Source organism: Rousettus aegyptiacus, unplaced genomic scaffold (assembly GCF_014176215.1).
Source record: "Rousettus aegyptiacus isolate mRouAeg1 unplaced genomic scaffold, mRouAeg1.p scaffold_m13_p_13, whole genome shotgun sequence".
NCBI lineage: Eukaryota > Metazoa > Chordata > Mammalia > Chiroptera > Pteropodidae > Rousettus > Rousettus aegyptiacus.
Genome location: NW_023416288.1, coordinates 52,145,333 through 52,154,558, shown reverse-complemented (window position 1 = coordinate 52,154,558; position 9,226 = coordinate 52,145,333). Strand labels below are relative to the sequence as shown.

The window sequence follows — 9,226 nt, the reverse complement described above, 5'->3', positions numbered from 1 at the left end:
AAGGCGGGTAGGAGAGAGGTAGATAAAGGTAAAGGGGGTCAAAAATATCATGACAGAAGGAAATTTAACTTTAGGTGGTGAACACACAATGCAATATACATATAACATATTTCTGAATTGTACACTTAAAACCCCTCTAATTTTATTAACCAATTTCACCCCAATACATTTAATTAAAAAAGAAAAGGACTCTTGGACCAAGTTGAAATTCCAACTAGTCAATTATGGATTGGTTTGAGCATCATGAGGAATAAGATATGCAATGTATTGAATATAACCAAAATGTTTAAATGCATGAATTCACAATAATGTGATTAGATAGATAGACAGATAGATACTAATAATATTAATAATACTAACTGGTCCTCATTTTCACATGATGCTGGAGGTCCAACTTATTACTTTGAAAAATAATAAATGGTGGAAATGATTTTTCCTGCAAGAATTCAAAATAACCAAATGGTTGAGGAGGTAAAGTTTCCCTTTACAAAAGTGCAGCAACTAATGAAATATACAGATGATAACGTGAGATAATCATTTTGCATCCCTAAAGAGATTACTGATCTAGGCAATGATCAAGAATAGTTTCCAACCATAAAAAAGTGAGAGCAGACATCATGTCCTGCTTTGGGGAGAGGTCTCTCCTGAATCTCACCAAGCTTCTGTAAAGCTCAAACTACCAATTGTGGGCAATACAGCAGACAAAAAGAAGTATGGAGTTACACCACAGTGAAGTAATAATACAATTTAGACTGAGGAACTCTGCAGTTTGTTTTTTTTGAAACAAATTAATTGTGAAGAATGCAAAAGACAGTAAGAGAGAGAGAGAGAGAAGTGGCTGCAATGTATGGGACTCAATTTTATCCTGATTCTAATAAACAAATTTTGGGAGTACTGAAATTTTCCCAAAAGAGATAATTATATCAACAATGATTCAGCAATTCCATATTTTGCAGCCATTAGTAACAATGTTTTGAAGGACAGTCAAAAACTAGAAATGTTTATGATATCACCTTAAATTAACATGCAAAATGATGATACATGATTGTACATAAAAGGTAGTATATCTGCAGCTATGTACATTCAGACGTACATATAAATAAACGCATATATACGCAGACTAGATAGAGAAACAAAGATGCATTTCATAAAGGGACGAAATTGCAAATGATTTTTCTTCCTTGTGATTTTTACCTTGTGTTTTCAATATATTTTGTTCAATGAAATATAATTAAATATTGATGATTTTTACTCAATAGAATTATGATTAATTGACTTTTAAAGTTGTTTGGACCCTGATTACTGATGACAGTATAATATGAAAAGAGCAGGGTTTTTAAAGTCAGACATACCTGGGTAAAAATCTCAGATCTGCAATTATTTTAAAGCCAGGTCGTAAACCATCATAATGTAATTGAGCCCTTTAATCACAATGAATTTCTCCAGGAATTCTATGCCAATTCATCTCACATCAAATTGTAAGTCGATATATTTTAATTCTCTTTCTTATTTCTTCTTTCGACACTCAAATTTGAGAAACTTCTTATTGTCTCCCATTTACAAAAATGCGTTAAAATTAAACTAACTTATAATGTCTGAGATTCAATTAAAAATATTTGCATTAATTTTTTTATTTACAAAACATTATTGGCAAAATTATTATTTTCCATACATAAACTACTGCATTGTTTATAATTAATTTTCATTAGATTCCACATAATAAAAAATATATGAAGAAAATTTATGTTCTTGGTATTAATATTCTGCGGTGAAAATCCAATTTGGTGTCTAAATGGTCCTTTAGTTCTTAATCATTTCAGTGCTAAGTAAATCACAGCTGTCCTCATTCTTTTACCATATTAAAATCTCAGCCTGTATCTTTCAAAGGATAAATGATATTTTGAAACACAGGTTTTACTTCAGCCTACAATTTAATCAGCCCTCTAAATCCTGGCTCTGGACTAAACAGTTCTGTTCAGATCAAAATATCACCTTTAGTGCTTGTCTGTCATTTCAAGTTCATGCCATTGTAAGTCAAGATGGTGTCCTTTGTAGCTCTCTGTACTGAGAGGACTTTAAGGTATTCTCAATTTTATTCTGCCTTCTGTATTTCGGATAAATCAGACTTTAAATGACCCTTCATTCTGAACTCAATAACAATTTACTTTTCTCTGGGCCCTGTGATTGGCTCTCTGTACACTGTGCAGGAGACTTTGAACTCATCCTTATAATCCCATTATTTTCCTCTTCATATTTAATGGCCTGCTATGAGATCTGCCATTCCCATACAGCATACACTGCCTTTAGTTATATATTACAGCAGACCAGAAGGCCCTAGCTGAAAATTTGGCTAACAAATATTGATTACTGTTAATTAAACAGGAAATAGATATAGCTTACTTCTTTACTTAGCTTATTTCCTATAATTTCCTGAAAAATCTACATTTCTAACTAAATTTAAGAGACTTCAAAATCAAAGAAATAAACTTAAGGCAGAAACATGTTTGCAGATTAATTCATTAGTAATCATTCTTTCCACGTAACCTGCATATCACCCTTTCGATCCACACTCCAGCTCTTCTAGTCTCTATTTTTCCTCTTTTCCATAGCACTTATCACATTTTAACATCCTAGATAACGCTTTTTTGTTTTTGTTTTTAAGATCAAAAACAGATGGAAAGAAATTTAACTTCGAATGGTGAACAAACAATGCAATATGCAGGTGATGTAATATCGAATTGTGTGCACTTGAAACCTATAATAATAATTTTATTAACCAATGTCTCTCCAATGAACTTAATAATAATAAAAAAGAAAGTTCCGAAGGCAGCCTTAGAACACACCAAATGTGGTAATTCAACAAAGGAAGAACATCCAGGAAAGACTAAAAACCGCCATCCAGGAAAGAAAGCGGGAAAAAAAACAGAACATCATATCGTCCCAGAAACCCAGAGTAAAGATAAATAAGGCTCTACACCTTGAAAGTCAGTTGTTTCTGCTTCTGATGTGATTTTGTATATCACATCTCCTAAATTCTGGTCTCTTTAATCACAGAAAATGTTCGTACGGTTATGTATTTCTATGGAATATTAAAATATATACTGTGAACCATTTGACTTAAACTGAGTTTTGGAGAAAGTCATTATACAGAGCTTAACCTGCCCATCTCGACTTAATTTATAATATTGTAAAAACTGGTTATCTGTTAAATTATACCTAACCAAAGGTAAAATATATATTGGTCCTTACCTCATCTCCTTTGACTCCTTTATCATTTGTCTCTTTAACGCACGATGCTAGACTCAAATGTCCTTAAATATATATATACATGTATATATAGTGCTCTCTAAAAAAATCTATTAAGGAATTCGATTATATTACAGATACGCATTTTTGAGGAAGAAATTCATTTGCTATAAATAATTAAATGTTAAAGAAGGGAACTACAATTGTTTGAAAAGGTGCCTCTCTCAAAAGACTATCTAATATGGAGCGATTATATGTTTCATCATGAATTAGCTGTTATATCAAAATGCTTTCAAGATAGCCATAAATTATTTAACAGCTTTACTGAGATGTAATGTGCACACCACTACATTTTGCTGTTTAATGGGAACCATTCAGTGACTTCTGGTACATTCGCTGAGACATACATTCATCCTGAAAACAATTTTAGAACATTTTCAGCATCCCCCTTCCCAAGAAAACACCACAGCCGCCGGCAGCGTCTCCCCACCTCCTCCCACGATTTGCAGCCCCAGCCCTAGATAACCACTATTGCTTTTTCTATAAACTTGCCAGTTCTGGAAATTTCATATAAATGGAACCGTACAATTTATGGGCTTTTGTAACTGGCTTCTTTCACTGAGTGCGTTTTCATGGTTCTTATACGTTGTAGGAACATGCATCAATTCTTTTTGTAATGATGATATTGGCATTTATTTAGCTACTGATGTTATTCACAGCATTCTTTTATAAATTAATACATTTTATTTTTTAGAGCAGCTTCGGGCTCACAGCAAAATTAGCAGAAAAGGATGGAGAGTTCTCTACTGTTAGTAAAATGCTTGTTTGTGCTGTTTTAATTTGGGTCTTTGTCTTTGATAAAGAAGAATTTTATGAAAATAGTGTCTAGATGGCATTTGCTAAAAAGGCACTAACCTCTGCTTTTCTCCTGGTATCCCATAATATTTGCTCCACGAATGTTAAGGCTGAGCAGGTGAAGGCAACATACATTTAGGTGATTCTGCAGGGGGAAGTAATTTTATCTGTTGGTACACAGGAAATACTTCTTTCATAAAATTTCCCTAGGAAAGGTTCCACTAATAATGCTGCTGAGACTGGCCTTTAATCCAGCCCCTCAAGGGTTCATCTGAAGAAATACATCTCCAGAAGGAAGCTTTCTCCTTCTTCCTCAAGATGATTTTTTTCATTGTTAGATATTATTCTTTGTAGACCTATGAATTAAAGTTTACCACTACCTGGGGGGCGGGGCGGGTGGGGGAACCTTTTCTTCAGAAACAACTGGGTTAAGATGGAGAGAATAAATTTAAATTACTCAAAATAGAGAATGCCCTAAGGAAATATTACGGTTAATTTAATAAAATAATAAAATACGAGTGCCAGTCAATATTGCATGATCGTGCTGTTTCAGACAGCGGGTACTGGCTTATTGACATTAACCCCAGGATTGTGTGTTCTTATTTTTAATAAAAGATTCTATTCTTCATAAACAACCATATATTACCAACTTTCTTCATATCTTCCATCTCTGGGACATTTCTGTGATCGTATAAAATGTCATTCTTCTACCTGATTTAAAACCTGGTTATTGAAGTTTTACCAATACCCTAAAAATAAGATTGGACAATACTTTAGCCAGTCAAATATGACAAGTTAATTTGGTTTTCACATTTATAGCTATATCATAAAAAAAAAATCGCTTTAAATGGTGAGGAAATGGCAGTTTACAGTTGCATTAAAATATCAAAATGAATGAATACCATTACTCAAGACACAGTCATGACAGGTCTGCCGTTGCTATTCATTCCAAGTGCCTGCCAATATTGTCTGTCCTGAACTTGGATTCTGCTGTTGGCTGGCTGTATTCACTCTCTCAGTGTCAGTGCTAAAGAAACACTGTTTCTAAATGCAAGTGAGCTCAAGATCACAATTTTCTTGCTTTTAAATTATAGTTGAAGGGAAACAGTTTAATTTTGGAAGAGAATTTCCCAATCCTGTTTTTCACCTTTATATTTATATACTCCAAAGTATACCATAGAGAAGTAATTGGTTTATAAAGAAATGAAATCTGAAATATATCTTTTGGATTGCTTAATGGATAACAAAAACACAGCTCTCTGGAAGATCCATGAAGATGTACCCTTTAAATTAATGTTTTGTTCCTTCTTCCACATATAGAAATAGGTTTCTTCATGAGTGTTTCAAAAAAAGTTTGTTCAGCCTGCCTTGTGAATCTTAGCTCAGCACTTTTCATTGTATTATTATCAGCAAGTAATTTAACCTTCAGTGGTTTATATTCCCAGTCTGTAATTAGTTATCTCATATTTAAATTACTTGCACAGTCAATTAACATACCTAGAAGAAGGATATTCTAAGCCTCAATGCATGTGTTTTGAAACGCTGTATCCTACTTCAAGGCTGATTAGCCACAATGTTTGGAAATGCCTATTTTGATTTCTTGGTATATTTTGTTTTATCCTAATAACCCATTTCAATATCTAACACTGGTAGAGTTTTACACTTTCCATGCTGTCTCATGTAATTTATGTCCTTCTTAATGTAATGACCATGGCTACTCTGGGGAGAGATATTATCATAATCTCATGCTCCAAAAGAGAAATCTGAGACTGAGGATGCTCCAGCCCTGAAGTAGACCAGAAACATCCAGCCCATTGGCTTTGGTTGTCCACAACAGGCTGTTTTTTTTTTAAGAAAATGCAAGTGCAAGATTAATAATCATTGACTGAGCTAGATGTTACACATGCATTATGTCTAATCTTTGCAGCAACTCAGTAATATTGTTTATGATGAGCATTACCTTCACGCAGAGTAGGGATCTGAGGATTCAGGGAGGGTTCCAAACATACCCAGGCTCTTAATTCTGTGCAGTGATCTTTACCTCCATCCTCCAATGCACCTAAGTGATTTTTAGCAAAAAAGATAAAAGCTTCATGTTAAACCAATTTAGTGATTCTATTACTATCGCAGCTTGTTAAGCATATAGCTTATTAAGCCAAAGCATAATAAGCATAATTTTCAGTAACTAAATATTTATCATATATAGATGAATGATTTCCAATATTCCTGGGCCTTTATTTCCTGTCACTCTGATATTAACTCTGAGGATCAGGGCCTGAGATATTTTCTACTGTTTTCCCTCAAAAATGTGAGTATTGAACACTCTTTCAATATCATAAAATGCCATCAGCATTTTATAAATTGCCATATTATAATATATTCGTGTTGTCTGTATTAAAAATTCTAGTTGTAATTCTAGTTCTATATATATATGAGCAATAACTTATGTATGAATTAACTACTAACCCATACTTTCAAGTATTAATTTTTAAGTACTTTCCATATAGGAATACTAAATAACAAAACTTTTAAGATCAAATAGTTATAAAGAGTTCTTTTAAGTAAAAAAGAAAGGGATTTTTAATTCAATCAATTACTATTCAAAATTGATCAGAGAAAAGGCTCAAGGCAGATTTATCATATTTCAAATATGAAAGGAACTTCAAAATTAAAAATTGTTTAACTTGCCATAATGAAAATACTTCAAATTTGGTGGTGTGTGAGAAAACATTTTACCTACTCCCTTTAGCGAAAGAGAATTAAAGGCCTCATTCATGGGTCCAATTAGATAATGGTTCTGCCACGAATAATACCTTATGACTGAGTTTGCATTTTTTTACTCAAAGATAAAGATCTAATTATAGTTACAGAATAAAATGTAAATGCTACAAGCCTTGACATTTTAAAAACCTTAAAACTGCCAACATTTTAGAAAATAAGATGTTAAGAATAAAGAATAATTTCTTAATATTATTATTTGAGAGTTAAAAATACAATATCTGAAATTGCTAAGGCAGAAAACTTTTAAAAATCATAAAGTGTAGCAGTAGAATAAAATGATTTAAACAAAAAGGCATGGAGAAAAGTAAGTTGAGAATGACATTGCGTTTAATTCCTGTTCTGTTAAAATAAGGCGTCAACAAATTCAATCCAAGTTGGCGAATCGAGAAATTGACACACAGATATATTGTTGAAATTCATAAAGATGACTACTAGAGGTACCAAAACCTAATGCTATTAAAAATGATTACTTCTGAAGAGGCAGATTGGAAGTGGGACAAAGGTTAGAGACTATTTGATTTAGACAATTCTACATAGATTTCTACTTTGCTTTTTCGTTTGAAGTTAATAATAATATTTTATCCCTCCCAATGACTTTCTCCACAAGTAAAACCGCATTAAGATCACAAAAAAAGTTTACTTTTAAAAAATTCCCCATTATTTGGCTCTAAAGAAAAAAAAAAACATAGCAAAACAATGGTTTGAAATGAGTCCCTTATGAATATCAGAATATGAAACTCTCGTGAATTTAAAGAAAATAGATTATTACGTTTTAGTTACCACGATGACCTTGTTTGATATATTGCTTTCCTTAAAGCACGCATGGTAACATCCACAAATTCGTTATCTTTTAAAAAATCATTTGAGCATCCCCGGGGCTACATAAGATGCTGATTAGCTCGCCCAAGAAATAGCCGCTTAAAAAGTTTTTTTTTTAATTGAATGAAATTCACATAAGATAAAATTGAGCATTTTAAAGCACACATTTCAGTGGCATTTAGTACACCCAGCACAATATCGTTCCATCACCACCTCTACCTAATTCCAAAACCTTTTATTCACCAACCCCCCCATCCCCACCCAAAACACCCATATCCATTAAGCAGTCCCTCCTTATTCATTCCATCATTCCAGTCCCAGGCCATATGCAATTCACTTTTTGTCTCTATGAATTTACCTGTTCTGGACATTTTATATAAATGGATTCGTAGATGATGTGAAGTTTTGTGTATGGCTGCTTTCACTTAGCATAATGTTTCTGAGATCCATTCACAGAGTATCATGTATTCACAGTACTTCATTTCTTTTTTATAGCTGAATTGTATTCCATGGCATGTATATGCCACATTTTATTTATTCATTTACCCATTGATTAGCAGCATTTGGGTTGTTTCCATCCACTGACTATTGTCAATAGTGTTGCAATGACCATTTTAGTGTGAATATTTGAGTACCCATTTTTATTTATTGGGTGGCGGTATATATCTAGGAGCAGAATTGCTGGGTCATATAATTCTCTGTTTAATCTATTTTCCATAGTGACTGCAACATTTTACATATCTACTAACAAGGTACTACATTGTCATAGCTACTTCTACCATTTTATCATTTCTTTCTGTGCAAAGTTAATGAGCACACACATTCATTCTGACTTGCAAGTCACTGACTGAAGTACTAAATATTTTGTGGCTTCAAAACACTTCGCTTGTTAGATAGATGTTTACTAAGCAACAAAGATCTGTCCCTAACTATGCTGAACAGAATGCAAAGGCAGACGCATACTTTGTGGGTTTGTCCTCTCTTCCATACTCTGTCTGATACAGTTTCCTTCAAACATGCTCTTTTCAAGTGTTTTTCCAAGTGAAATGACTATTTTAATATCTCAGGAAATTTAGCATTAGTATAACCAGCATATAATTTCCAAACTCATTTTAAAACTGATACATATATATTACATATTTTTACATTATCTATATATACCTTTTAATCTGCAATCAGGTCATTTTCATGTCTTCAGTGAGTTGGCAGAAATAATAACTAATGGCTCTGTAATAACATCAGCTAAGTCTTACATGCTCTCAATGTGTGCCATCACGGGGTTTTTAAAAGCAAGTTTTAAAAGTAGTCTGAAGATGCTTCCCTTCCCTTTGCCTCCATCACAAGTGATGAGCTCTGATTATGCGATCATATTTGTAGACACATCCTATATCCATTTGATTAAATAAATACATAGACAGATTCCACGTGGCAGGAATAGAGAAATGTACCTAAAACCGCCATCAACAGGGAGAATTAAGCCTCTTGTTTTTCATTTGTATTTGCCGTGAGAGAAGACTCAAAGTTA

The 9,226-nt window shown here is 33.1% G+C and overlaps 1 long non-coding RNA gene across 2 annotated transcripts in view; it reads right to left on the bottom strand.

The window, feature by feature from the left end:
- Positions 1 to 3,802: 3,802 nt before the first annotated feature.
- LOC118610752 overlaps positions 3,803 to 9,226 on the bottom strand; it is a 61,709-nt gene continuing 56,285 nt past the window's right edge. The window contains exons 4-5 of one of the 2 annotated variants that reach the window (XR_004954015.1): positions 6,062 to 6,160; positions 3,803 to 4,246 (exon numbers count right to left, since the gene is read on the bottom strand). This is a non-coding gene — a long non-coding RNA (uncharacterized LOC118610752). Of the gene's footprint in view, positions 4,247 to 4,534; positions 6,161 to 9,226 lie in introns of those variants that run through there. The other variant, XR_004954014.1, reaches the window with a different exon arrangement.